General features: G+C 45.1%; 1 protein-coding gene across 1 annotated transcript in view; it reads right to left on the reverse strand.

Annotated features, from left to right (window-relative positions):
* Positions 1-13,633, reverse strand: part of LOC103179586 (ephrin type-A receptor 7) — a 114,302-nt gene that overhangs the window by 24,636 nt on the left and 76,033 nt on the right. The gene's annotated exons all lie outside the window — the stretch shown is intronic.

Genomic DNA, 13,633 nt, shown 5'->3' on the forward strand with positions numbered 1-13,633 from the left:
CTTAATCAGGTCTCGCCTCAACCTTCCCTGTTCCAGTGAAAACTGGCCCAGTCGCCGTTCATAGGCCAAACCACTCATCAACTTTATCATGAGAGTAAATCTCTTCTGCTCCTCTGACATTTTTCCTAACGTGGGGTGATCAGAACTGGGCACTATACCCCAGTCTAACGATTTATACAGATTATAAGTATCAACTTTTTGATTTTATGTGCTATGCCCCTATTTATAAAAGCTTGGATCCCACTGGATTTTTTCACAGCTCTGTCCACTTGCCTTCCTACCTTTAAAGATATCTCTTTCACGGTCTGATCCCATCGTTCCATGGAACCAAAACCTATTGTCTTGCCCACCACAGCAATTAGTCCAGTCTCCTCGCATCAACCATCCTTTTCTGCTTACCTGCCCAGCTGTGAATTCTCCTCCGCGTAAGGATAGGGAACCACAGCTAAAAACAAAAGTGGGTTGACCATTTTTAAACTCCGTAAAATAAGGCTCATTATCTTAGACACAGCTCATTGTGTTTAAAACAGCTGAAACTGCTTGATGTTTCAACGGATGTAAGAAATGAGGCGAATGATGGAGTCGTTTTTATGATCGATTGACTTGACTCGATTGATGCGATTGCCAAAGGAAATTTTTTTTCACGTTGCTGAGATGAAACAACCTGAGGAGATTGTCAGCTGCAGAACACTTCACCAACGTTTCTTACAGCAAAATAAAATTGCCCGTGCAAATTGGTCTTTTCTTGGCCGTTTGTGTGACGTTGATGTGTTCAAGTTGGCTGCCTCGTTACCCCATAAAGCACACAGTCACTGCACTTTACAATGTATCCTGTGAGGCATTTAGGACATCATTTTTTTTTTGTAGAACGTTCACAAGATCACAAGATTGGTTCAGATGAAGGAGGCCCTTCAGCCCATCCGATCTCATACCTCCAGAATACTGCTTTAATGTCCACCATCACAGCATCAAGTTGCTTTGGGTAAAATAAATCCTCCGGAATGTCTGTGTTAAAGAGCCTTCTCTGAGACTGACCTCATCTGCCAAGGCTCACACCTGAACAATGGCCACGCAGGTAGGGCGGAGGGCAACTCAACCCCTGTGGAACCGCACCCTTGCGAGAGGAGGCCAAACTGAGAGCAGAGAGGAGGGTGTCAGTGGGGAGAAAATGGGAAAATAAATGGACGCACTACTGGCTTTTTTAAAAAAAAACTAGGCTGAGTGATGTTATCTGACCAGCAATTCTGCGTGTGATTGGTTTCGGAGTGCAATTGTGCAATGGTACTCTGCCAGGAGCCTGCGAGGTGATGGAGAGGACAGTAACAGAGAGAGGTTTAGGCAGTGTAATTAACCAGACCAATGATCGTTACTGATGGAGCCATTCGCAGAGCGAGATTGAAACCAGCTTCACAGCAGATGCCTAAAAACCATCAGAAAAATCATTTATCTCCCCGCACCCCCCTTCCCCTCAACCCCCTTCACCAGCAAAAAAAAAGGGGGTTTTGAGGTTCTGAGTGTTAATTTGATGCTGCAAAAATTCCAATTATTCCAACATTTGAGCAATAGTGCCCACTTCGGACGGGAGATTGAACTATAAAGGGAGTCGGTTGGCACTGCACTGCATTTCACGAACACTTTATTTTGCGGCTTGGAACAAAGCGCACTTTTTAGGAGGTTATTTCACCAGCGATCTCACTTCACTCCCTTCAATCCCCGTTTCCAAGGGGAGATTTCCAGGTCACACAGTTTTATCACTTCAACCTCTTCTCCACGGTGAAATGGATTCACACCAACGCTTGGGTTTATCTCAAGAATTCACTGGAAAATAGGCCATTATCACCAAGGACTTCAAACTGGAGTCCCAGAAGTGAAGTGATAGTACTCCAGTGCATTGTGCCAAGCCTCCAAACTTTAAGTACTAACGGCACTCATTGCTGTTCGGGCAAAAGGAAGAAAGAAACGTTTCAAATACCCGGTCTGAAGATGGGATCTCGGAAAAGTTCACACGAACCTGAAGCAACCTGAAATGTAACTTCAAATGAAAAGAGGAACTTATCATTCCAGGAGTCTTCTTATCAGGAGTTCTCACATCTCCTCCATTGCTGACGTTGCCTCCTTCATCCCAAACATTTCCTTTCCCTGCAGTAATTCTCAACTTTCCATAAAGCTCGACTTTGACCAAGACTTGAATAGTGCCCCCAAATAGGTGATTGGGATGGGCGGGCGGGGGGGTGGTGTGGGTGGGGGTGACAGGTGGGGTATATCACATCTCTCCAGAATACCTGGATAGTACATGAGGAAAGGTTCATGGACAGGAATAGCATACACTGCTTTCACCTTCAATTCTCTTTGTTTGCACACTTTCTGGTATTTCAATGTCCCCTCCCGCCCCCTCACCGGGGCCACAGTTTCCTCTGAAATGCCCACTTATTCCTTCCAGCATAACGTCCCACATGTCGTTTCTCCTCTTGCTACTGGATCTTTAATGTAATGTCCGCCTGAACAGGCAAACAACACGTCCTTCTAAAGTCCACCTCCATCACTGCACCGGAGTCTCGGCCCAGACTGGGAGCTCAAAGTCCGGACGTGGACCTCAAACAACACACAACCTCCTGAGTGAGGGGCGAGAGTGCTACCAACTGAGCCAGGCTGATACCTCAGAATCGGATCACCTGCAGAGCTCCCTCCCTCTCACCCATCAGCCTCATTACGGATCCCTACTCCCTGCATATTGCTTCGTGCAACTGACTACCACGTTTTCGGCCCACCAAAACACACAGTCACTACACTTTACAGTATATTCTGTGAGGTGCTTTGAGACGTCTCCACAAGAGGATAAGACTCTGTCCCAAATGCAAGGATTATTATTATTATTCACTGTCTCTGCAGAAACCCCTCCCTCCCCACCTCCCAAACACTGACTGCCCCTCTTGCCTGTGCCTGTCGCAGGAGCTGAGCGACGCCCGCAGAAGGGACTATGATTAGACACGTCAGGAAGAACATGAAGCAGAAGCCATTGTAACAGCAGCAAGATCACCATCGCAACATCGATCACGGATTCAGAGTAAAATACATATGCTCTACACAGCGGAGAATTCAAAAGGCGGCAGCCTTTCCTGACCTACGTCTGGTCTGGTGATGTCAAAACAAAACCCACTTTGCATTACAACTATTTGATTAGATTCATTTCCCCAAATCTCATCCATATTGAATAAAAAAAAATCATCTCATCAGTGGCCACTTGTCTCTCTCTCTCTCTATCATTAATAATAATAATAATCCTTTTGTTTGATACAGCGCCTTGTCACGACTTTGAGAGTCTCAAAGCACTTCACAGAATATCCTGAGAAATGAATTGACGGTCTATTTTGTGGGAGAAAGGAGGCAGCACAGCAGCGTCCCGCAAACAGTTGTGGATTGAGCGACCAAATTATTGTTATTTTTTTCTGGTGCGTTATTTTCTTTTTTCTTTATTCTTGTGGGATAAGAATCGGGCGCTCTGTGATGGTGTCTTTCCTTGATGCAATTGCAGCCAAATTGCTTTGTTTCGGTTTGGATTCCGACAGAGCCAGTGAGCTGCGTCTTCACTTAACCTTCCCCGCCAGGTTGCACATCACAGCCCAGGACAGTTGTTTTAGTAAGAAGGTGCCATGTAAACACGACGTACATTGGGACCTGAACAGAGAGAGAGATAGTCAACAGAGCGAAAAAAAGTGCCCCAAAATAGAAAGAGCTGCCGTGATCTTGTAAAACAGTGGAGGAGTGATAGGTCTCTTCCTGATTTACTGTGGGTCTGGCTTCCTTAGTTGGTTAGCAATCACTCTTCCCTCTGAGCCAGAAGGTTGTGGGTTTAAGCTCCACGTCACAATTATGAGCTCACAGTCTAGGATGATGCTTCAGTGCGGTGCTAAGGGAGTATTACATTGGCAGAGGTGCCGTCCTTCGGATGAGACATTATTCTGGGGCGTGTCTGCCTGTTTAGATGGATGGTAAAGATCCTACGGCAGGAGAAAGGAATTTCACCCAGTGTCCTGGCCAATAATCCCCTGGATAAAATTGGTCACTGGTTTCATTCACTTCATGCTTTGAAGGTTACATAGAGGTTGAAGGCAAGCGATATTCCAGAGACGGTCAATGTTTGGATGAAAGGTTTGATAGGAAGCTAAAGGCTGAACAAAGAGTCACAGTGTGCATTGATTCAGTGAGATTGAGTAACTTAGCCATGTTACAGCTTTCATTGTTTAGAACATCTCAGATTATCCCTGACACAGGACTCTTGACTAAGGAAAGGTCTGAGACAACAACAACTTGCATTTTATGCACCGATCCTCACACAGGATAGCGTTCCAGAGCATACAAATGAGAATAAGTGAAAATAGACAGAGCAACTAAACAAGCCAGGCGGGAGCTAAATGGTTTCTGCAAGGAAACTTCACCTTTAATGCCATCCTTTATGGTCATTACGGTGAACACCTAATGCTTCAGGCTGCCTTCCATCAATTAATAAAGATTAATTGCATTTTATGTGACAATGTGGCATCTAAGTGCATTTCTGAATATCCTTCTCAGATGATCATGAAGCAGGAAATGTAGCATATCATCACCTAATTAACAACCTTGTCCTCTTGTGAAAATGGGAATAAGTAAAAATAGACACAGGAACAGATAGCAAAAGTGAAAGCACATTGTTTGAGTGTCTGTGAAACATCCGACTACTCAACAGAAGCGAGGTCTGTTGGTTGGTTCTGAAACTCGGGGGTCAAAGAATGAATGAACCGCGCACACACAAGGCACTTGCTCGCCCCTTTGAAAAGAACAAGGAGTTTCTGTCGGTGTCTTGGCTGGCAATCTATCAGATAAAATTAGTCGTTCACTTCATGGCTGTATGTGGGATGCTGCAGTGTGTAAATTGGCTGCTGTGTTTGCCCGCAAACGTACAGTCACTAATCTTTCACAGATAAAGAGAGAGAGAAACGCGCAAAGAAAGAGACAGAACACGTCACGTAAAGAGAGAGAGAAAAGGAAGCGAGAGTCAGAGATTGAAACAGACAGACAGCCAGACAGGGCGAGATTCAGAGAGAGAGAGAGAGAGAGCGCAAGAGAATTATACTCAGACCTAAAATTCACACTGTTTTAACAAACAGGCCCCAATGAATACTAGTAGTGTCACTCTTAACGGTAATGGAATCCATTTACTGACTGGAGGACACAAGACTTTTCCAACATAATCCCCTCCAGATTAGGTAACTTTGCAGAAAGGTAAAGTCATGTAGCATTTGTCCTTCAATACGTTTTAGTTAGTACGTCACAGCGACAGGTCAGTCTTTCATCCAAAGTTAGCTCCCTTTCATTTCTTCCACTGTTCAGCTTTCAGCCCACCTAAAGAAGTGGGTTCTGAAAGGAGGAAGATCAGACATCACAAGATCACAAGAGAGGTTTGGATGAAGAAGGGCTTTTGGCCCATTTGATTACCATCCTCCCACCACAGCATCAAGCTATTTTTTAAGTGAATCTCCTGGTCTCAACCACCCACTCCTTACAGCCATTAATTTCCTTGCAATGTATCTGCACTGAATTTCATTTCCCAGTCAACAACCTCTTCTGATCCCTCCAGCAGTGTCACCTACAAATGTAACTGTCTTACACTGAGTTCACGAATGCATTTACTCAGTTGACTGCAGCAGACTCTCTCCACTCCACACTGAAACTCAGATCACTCTAGTAATAACGTACTGTGCAGAGTGTTCTCAGCGGGCCATCCTCAAACTCCAGCTAACAGAACGTAAGAATTGGCTGCCGCGTTTCGCCCTCAAGCTATACAGTCAATTCGCAGTGGCAGTGTTTTCCGTGAAGCACTTTGAGGAGTCTTGGCAACGTGATGTGGAGTCCTGTAGCTCAGTGGTTAGAGCACTCGCTTTGCAAGCGAGAGAACTGAGTTCAATTCCAGGCAGAGGGCGAAACCTTGGGCAAGTTTCCTTACTCCACACAGAGCCTAATAATAATCCCTCCAAAACCAAAAACAATAATAAATTGGTCATTTTCAATCTACGACTGTTTGTGGGACATTGCTGTGCGCAATTGGCTGCCGCGTTCGCCCACAAATATACAGTCAATTCACTTTACAGTGTGTTCTGTGAAGCGCTTTGGGACGTCCTCCCGACGTGAAAAGCGCTATATCAAATGCAAGGATTATTATACGATTATTATTATTATCAAGTTCCACTGAGCTGCTTCTTACTCAAGAGTAACCAACTGTGCCAATATTGTTTCGTCCGCAAATCATAGTCAATTCACTTTATAGGCTATTCTGTGAAGTGCTTTGAGCCGTCTAGAAGATGTGATAAGGCGCATAATCGAATGCAAGGATTATTACTATTATTATAATACAATCACAGAGCAATTCACCTCACAGGCCGACTGGTTTGAAGTTGCTGGTGTTTGTCCAGAGAGAAACACGTCTCTGGCAATGACAATTCTAAGAAGTTCCAAAGGTTTATTCTGGAGATGACTGTTTCTGAGCTACCTTCCAGTCAGCTTGAGGCTCAGCTCACCTTCGGCCAGAAAAAGGCTGTTTGTGAGAAATCGCTGTGCGCAAACTGGCATCTCGCCCGCAAAATACACAGTCACTCCACTTCATAGTACAGCTGGTGAAGCTCTTTGAGATGTCTCGACGACATGATGAGGTGTTATATCCAATGCAAGGATGATTTTTTTAATTATAAGATTGAAACAGCAAAGTACACACCCATTGCTTTTCAAAAGCTATAGGGTCTTTGATGTCCACTTGAACAGGCAGATGAGACCTTGGTTTAACGTCTTGGTTTAACCCAAAGCACCGCTAACAATGCAGGGGAGGCGCATCCAGCAATGTATTGGAGTGTCAACTGGGTGGGGTTGTGGGAGCGATCAAGTGGGGTAGGGGAGGGAGTGGAGAAGAGGAAATTATTTAAGGGGAAAATTCCCCCGACGCCTGAGAGCAGTCAAGCAAGCTCAAGGCAAGGCCAACACAAGAGTATTGGGTAGCACATAGGAAAGCAGCACGTTCAAGAGTTAACGCTGCAGTGGAAAATGGGGATAACAGCTTCATGTCTAACAAGCTGGTTTTCAGCAGACGGAGCGAAACCCCTGGAGCGCTCAGTGATGTTCAGCACAGAACACGCCTCGCTTAATTCAGCAGCAGAACCCGATTTTGCATAAAACGTTGTGTACACCCAATAAATTGGCTTTTGCTCTAAATGTGGCAAAGTGTTTGCTGAAAAGTGCTATTGACGGCTGCACAAAAGCTTAGCAATTAAAAAAAAACCTGTGAGCACGGCTGGTAGATAATACACTTCAGCATTAAAGCAAACAGTCCAAGTGTACTTTTCAAGGTTGGGTTAAACACTGCTCTTTGCATAATTAAAACCTCTCATTGTTGAATAGTTTTTTTAAAGCTTTTTGGTTTGGTTGGTGCCAGGGTTCACCAGCGATATCACGTAGCAAGTTTTTATTGAACCCACCACTTGCTCCCACCCCTTCTTCCCCTCCTCACTTTCAAAGCCTGCTTTCAAGCTCGTCTCTTTTACCTGCTTTCGGTCAACTTTCTCCCCTCTCCCTCCTCCCCAACACTACCTTCTCAGGGCAATGCCAGGGATGGGCAACAAAGGGCAGCTAAGTGCCAGCTTCACCCAATTCCCGAGACAGACCAAAAGCAAACACAGTGCCAACAAATAGTTAAACTCCGAACAGCAGCACTCTCCCATCACACCAGTGTAACTGTTTCCTGCATCAGACATCCATATGGTCTCTCTGATGAACCTGCCAATTGAGTGCAGATTAACACTAAATTATGGACTGTTTTGTCCTGGGGACTCACGGCCAAAAAGGATTTAGACTCAGGCCGTCCAATCTCCTAAACCTCACGGTTAGCAGGGGGCAGGTTTACCTCATTGGATTCAAACCAGGTTCCACCACACACTACTGTAGTCAACAGTTTAAATTACAGTGGAGAATGTGAGCAGCGAAATAGCCCAATCAGTAGAAACTCCAGATAGTCTCACGGAATCGAAGCAATAATAAATACAATCCTTACATTTGATTTACATCAGGAGGACATCTCCATCGTTAATAGGATTTTACTGCAAAGTATAGTGAGGCGCATACTACAGCTAACTCGCGCACAATAATGTCTCCATAAACAGCCATTAAACGAATGATTCTATCAGGGGGATTGTTGGCCATTCTGAAGTGCAGAGATGTATACCCATTCTGAAGAGATTTCATAAGATCCTTTACGTGTCTGGTCTTGGCTTGTACCTAAGTCCTCAGTGTAAATAATCTAACTGTTCCAGGCTTTGCTTTGCACACGGTAAAAATGAACAATAAATTATTCCCTTTGAATGAAAGGCGGAACCTTTGCCAGAAGGGGTTTGAAATTGGTCACTTCAGAAAGGCTCGTGATGATTGATAACTGGCGTCAAAACAGAAATGGAATGATGCATCTAAATTAGAAATAATGTGACCCTCTGCAAGGCTGTGAGGTGTTCAATACACCGCAATTTATTGTTCAGTGGCTTCAATTAACAGAGCTCTGCTGTGGACCTAAAGCACCGGTGCACAGAAATCAGATACTAATCAAATCTGCTCTGTGTCTCTCCGTTATTAAAGGCGGCTGATGTTTCGAAATAATTTAGTCAACACTGAATATCGACAGACAGCAGTCATTGCATTGACGTCACATCGCCAGGTGCAGCTGACTTGTGTCACTGCTTAATTATCGTGCGCAGGTTGGCCACTGTGTTTGCCTGCAAAATACATGGTCACTACACTTTACAGTGTAGCGGAAAGTGAATCCCGTGCAGCGCTTTGAGATGTTCCACTGACGCGAAAGGAGCTCTACCAAATTGTTGTTACCCTAATTCAGATCCTGGTACACTGGTACACTGAAATCAGTGTGTGTCTCTGGTTTATAGATTTGTTTGCGTGTGTGCATGTTTGCAATGTGTGCGTGTGAGTCTGCAAGTGTGGGTGTGCGCGCGCGAGAGTCTGCGTTATGAGAGGGAGTTATATTATGTTTATGAGGAAGAGGGGAATAGAGAGATATAGGAGAGGGATGAGAGGGTTATCGGACACAGGAATGTTGGCTCGTGTAGAGGATGAATGTATTAGTTGGGACAAATGGCCTGTTTCCTTGCTCCATCACTCTATTAGACTCTATGAACCCAAAGCGCAATCGCACGCAAATTTATCCCCCTTTTTAATCTCTTTACTTGCCTGCATTGCAAGACATTATAACTGCAACTGGGTCAATAAAGGATGATTAAATACCGAGCAATTGATCTTATGACTTACAATTGTAATTGCTGCGTTTCTTCTTTTACTCACTTCAAGTGAGACATCAGATAAAATCGGGGGGTTCTGAACAATGTGAATGTCAATTTCCTTCTTCCTGCCGATCGTAGTGGGATAATAAATGATAACAATAATCCTTGCCTTCGATACAGCGCCTCATCACGTCTTTGAGACGTCTCAAAGTGCTTCACGGAATATACTGTAAAGTGAATTGAATGTATATTTTCTGGGCAAAACGTAGCAGCCAACTGCGCACGGCAGCGTCCCTGCAAACATTGGTGTGAGCAACTGAGCATTTGGCTGCCGTGTTCACTGTAGATACACAGTCACTACAGTTTACTGAAATTCCCCGAAAGCACTTTTGAAACCTATGCAACGCACGGGTTACTATCATTAATTAACGTCATCAAACTGGTCACTCACATTGCGGGACTAGATTGTCTATAAAATAGCTGCCACAGTACACACATGACAACGATGACAATCAGCTCGAGATTATGAGGCGCGACTAAAAAAAAAATCTTAATACCAATTTGATTTATATTTACACAACGCCTTTCACATTGGGAGGACGTCTTAAATCGCTTCACAGTGCTGGCTTGGTGGGTGGGGGTGGGGCGGAGAGAAAAGATGGCTGAAACCATTGCCAAAGAGGTAGGTTTTGAGATGTGCCTTGATGGAACAACAAGAACAACAACAACTTGGATTTATATAGTGCCCTCCATGGCGGACGGCGTCTCAGAGCGCTTTAGAGTAATGGATCCCGGGGCCGAGCCAGGGGGAGGGGGAGGAAGGTGACCAAAGGCGCGGTCGAAAAGAAAGGTCTTCAGCCGAGACCTGAAAATAGGAAGAGACTCGGGGCGTAGTGGCTGAAGGCACGGCCGCCGAGGGTGGAGCGGAGGACTCGGGGACGAGGAGGAGGCCAGACCCGGAGGATGGAAGGCAGGGAGAGAGTCAGTGAGTGAGGTGAACAGACTCTGGGCTCGAATCATAGTACAAATCGACGGCAGCCCATTGAGAGCTTTTGAATAACATGCAGTCGATTAGATCATATGTAGTTTTGCTCCCAACTGTATTTGCATGGACAGAACTCAATCGTCACCTCTGCTTAAAATGCACCATGTGCAATTCCTCACGAGTTTCGGCCTGGTCCCTTGCTAAATGGCTTGATTTCTGCCCGTGCCGTTTCCAAAGCAACCGGCCTCTCCTTCATTAAAATGAGTTTCAGCCGAACGAGAGCTATAAGGCTTTCCCCCGCCACTACGCCACATTTGGTAGATGCACAAAGCGTAAAGTTTGCTCCCATCGCAAGGCAAGGCTTCTCTCTCGGTGCCTCATGGACTCTTTTTGTCGCTGATTTACAAAAGTGGAGTGGAGACACGAAAGAGAAATCGAGAGGTTTTTATTGACCGTATACAAATGTTTAAATGGGTGCTGTGTTCAATAAGTAGAAACAGTAACAGGTGAAGAGGCTAAGCTGTTACCTGCCGTTATACAACAGCTCTCTTTAGCCAGACAGGTGGCAACAGTGCTGCCCGAAATCTCCACTCGTTGGATCAACTTCATTGCACAAATGAGAACCCCGGATTATGAGACTCTGTCTCTGCACGTCTGTCTGTCTGTGTGTGGGTGCGTCTCTATGTGTGTGTGCGCGTGGTCTCTCTCTCTGTCTGTATGTGTGTGCGTGTGTCTCGCTCTCTTTCTCTGTGGGTCTGTGAGTGCGTCTCTAGGTCTGTGCGTGTGCATACGTGTGTGTGTGTGAGAGCCGCTCTCTCTCTCTCTCTGTTTGTCTGTGTATGAGTGTATGTCTCTCTGTCTTTCACCCACAAAGTAGTCATATTCTCTGAAGCCATGATAAGGCACTATATCAAAAATGCAAGAATTATTATTATTATATTCACTTTGTGTGTGTGTGTGTGCGTGTGTGGTGTGTGTGTGTTGTGTGTGTATCTCTGTTTCTGACTGTACCTGCCAGCCTTGTGTCTGGCACATGCGGAAACCCATCACCGTGCTTAAGACTGACAGTTCCACATATATGTGCCTCCTCTACAGTACGTTGGAAACGTCCCTGTTTCTGGAACTGAATGCACACTCGCTCCCTAGAGGACACAGATTGGGAAGAGCAAAGGCTTGGGTACCTGGAATGGGCGTTGGGGTAACTACTGGCATTTAACCAGATAAAATCACATCCTTTGCCATTGAGAGCTGGGTCTGTCAAGCTTCCTGCTGTTTGCCCAGTGAGGACCACCCCATCGAATAAGGACCCAACTTGCAGGGTTGAGAGGAAACGAGTGGGAAAAATCACGACTCGGTCTTGAGAGATTGCAACCCAGATCTTATGGCGTTGTTGAACAAAGCCGGTTTTATACGTGGATGCATTTTGCTTGTTAAGTGGGCTGGACTGTTCAAATCAAATGTGCGTTATACACAACAGTAGCATTTAGGTTAGGACCTTTCAGCTCATTGATATTGTGCAAAGAGGTGGGACCATATATCATTCCAAAAGTGGGCAATATTACTTAATATTGCCCTGACACAGCTGTGTAGGGAGGAAGGGGGTGAGGGGAGGGGGAAGGAGGGGGAGAGGGAAGAGTGATCAAGCCAACCGCTCAAAGCTCATTTCTAAAATTAAAGCGCCACTGAAATTGTTTCCTGGGGAACAAGGAGGCTTTCTTGCGTTTAATTTAATTGCACCGTAAATTCTTTCGGAAAGTGCACGGAAATCATTCATCTCCATTAACCTTGGATGGAAATGGATTTCTATGCAAATTAATAAAAGAAACTGCACAGGAGCAGATAAGGTGGTAATATGGAGTTACAAACAGCCAATCTTTCATTCGGACAGATGTGGACCTTCTGCAATGATGTTTTGATGTGAAAGGCACTGTAGCAAATGTAAGGAGCATTACTATCGTTGAATTGAGTATTCACAACAGCAAAGCCAAAAATTGAGGACTTTTTAACACTTGAAAACTTCCTTCCATAAAACTTTCACCAGTGACTCCCTGGTGAACAGTGAAGTGTTTGCTGTACTGTACTTTAGGTGTGTGTCAGCCTGGCTCAGTCGGTAGCACTCTTGTTTCCAAGTCAAAAGGCTGTGGGTTCAAGCTCACATCAAGAATTTGAACTCATATAGTCCAGGCTGACCTGCCAGACAGTGCTATCAATTGCAAACGATGCGGTTTTAGCTGGTGAGACTCCAGCAGCCCCAACGCACACTCTGAGGTCCCCAATCTGGGCTCTAATCTAAGCTGACGTTCCATTGCTGTGCTGGGGGTAACTCTACAAAGTGAGACGTTTAAACCAAGGTCTTGTCGGCCTATTTAGATAGATGTTAAAACTCCTGCAGTACTGCACCAAAAGAGGAGGGACTCTCCCAGTATCCTGACCAACAATCCCCCAGATAAAAATGGTTATTTACTTTGTGACTGTTTGTGGGACATTGCTGCGCACACATTGTCTGCTGCGTTCCCCTTCGAAATACACAGTCACTCCACTTTACAGCGATTCCTGTGAAGCACTGTTGGATAATCTCCCAGATGAGACACAACGTACAAGGATTATTCCGGAGCACACACCGACTGTTTCTGTGACTGCCAACAAGAACAGTGAGCATTACAGACCCACAAATTAATTACCGAAAACAGCACTGTGCAATAAATGGCTTCTTAATTAAATCTCGGAAACGCACGGTGATGATATAATAGCGGGCGGGCTGGATGGCAAAACAATCAAAATCATTTAAAAGAATCAGATTGAAGTGGGTGTCACGTTTCCTCACACCCTGGAACGGGGTAAAGCAAGAGGATAGAAAGTAGAGTTCACCCGCCCACAGGATGGAACGAGGCTTATACTGATTGATGTAAACAGCTTGCTTTACAAGAAATAATATTTCTGTTGTATTTCGTAACATCAAGCCGTCTCATAGCCCCGAGAAAAGTACACAGTCACTCCACTTTACAGTATATCCTGTGAAGCGCTTTGAGACGTCTGAACAAAGTGCTGTATCAAATGCCAAGAATTACTGTTCAGTGTTGCACTGTTCTTTTCTGTACGACACGAAGGCAGCAGTCAGTGTTTCACAGTCAGTGTCCTGCCAACAATCCCCCGTCATGATAAATTGGTTGTTCACTTTGTGGCTGTTTGTGGGACAGTTGACTGCCATCCTACAAATGACACAGTCACTACGCTCCACAGCGATTCCCCCGTGGATTGTTTTGCGGGGTTTCGATGTTAGAGGCGTCGTAACAAGCGCAAGAATAGTTTATTGCTTGGCTGGATGAATGATGCTCGCTCTGTTTGG

This window comes from Callorhinchus milii, unplaced genomic scaffold (genome assembly GCF_018977255.1).
Source record: "Callorhinchus milii isolate IMCB2004 unplaced genomic scaffold, IMCB_Cmil_1.0 Scaffold10, whole genome shotgun sequence".
Lineage (NCBI taxonomy): Eukaryota > Metazoa > Chordata > Chondrichthyes > Chimaeriformes > Callorhinchidae > Callorhinchus > Callorhinchus milii.